The sequence below is a fragment of the Schistocerca nitens genome, chromosome 3 (assembly GCF_023898315.1).
Source record: "Schistocerca nitens isolate TAMUIC-IGC-003100 chromosome 3, iqSchNite1.1, whole genome shotgun sequence".
Classification (NCBI taxonomy): domain Eukaryota; kingdom Metazoa; phylum Arthropoda; class Insecta; order Orthoptera; family Acrididae; genus Schistocerca; species Schistocerca nitens.
The window spans coordinates 276,815,981-276,816,654 of NC_064616.1; the positions used below are offsets into that span (position 1 = coordinate 276,815,981).

The 674-nt window shown below is 53.3% G+C and overlaps 1 pseudogene; it reads left to right on the top strand.

Moving 5' to 3' along the window:
* Nucleotides 1-204: 204 nt before the first annotated feature.
* On the top strand, nucleotides 205-322 carry LOC126250207 (5S ribosomal RNA; annotated as a pseudogene).
* The last annotated feature ends 352 nt before the right edge of the window (nucleotides 323-674 follow it).

Below are 674 nucleotides of genomic sequence, written 5' to 3' on the forward strand. Positions count from 1 at the left end.
TGGGACTCAACATCTTAGGTCATAAGTCCCCTAGAACTTAGAACTACTTAAACCTAACTAACCTAAGGACATCACACACACCCATGCCCGAGGCAGGATTCGAACCTGCGACCGTAGCAGTCCCGCGATTCCGGACTGCAGCGCCAGAACCGCTAGACCACCGCGGCCGGCGGAGGCTATTTATAACATTTGGGGTTGCGTAGGGGCAACGGCCTTACCGCAGTGGATACACCGGTTCCCGTAAGATCACCGAAGTTAAGCGCTGTCGGGCTTGAACGGCACTTGGATGGGTGACCATCCAGGCCGCCATGCACTGTTGCCATTTTTCGGGGTGCGCTCAGCCTCGTTATGCCAATTGAGGAGCTACTCGACGGATTAGTAGCGGCTTAGCTCAAAAATACCAACGTTACGACTGGGAGAGCGGTGTGCTGACCACACGCCCCTCCTATCCGCATCCTCACCTGAGGATGACACGGTGGTCAGATGGTCCCGATGGGGCACTTGTGGCCTGAAGATGGAGTGGGGGTTGCATAGAACGACAGCGACAGGGGCAGCTGAATCACACTGTATGAATCTGTTGAAGGAATTGTCATTAGTGGTAACATAGGTGGTACACATTTGTTACATTAGCATTAACATTTTTCTTGCAATGCCAACCGGAAACGCCCTGGAGA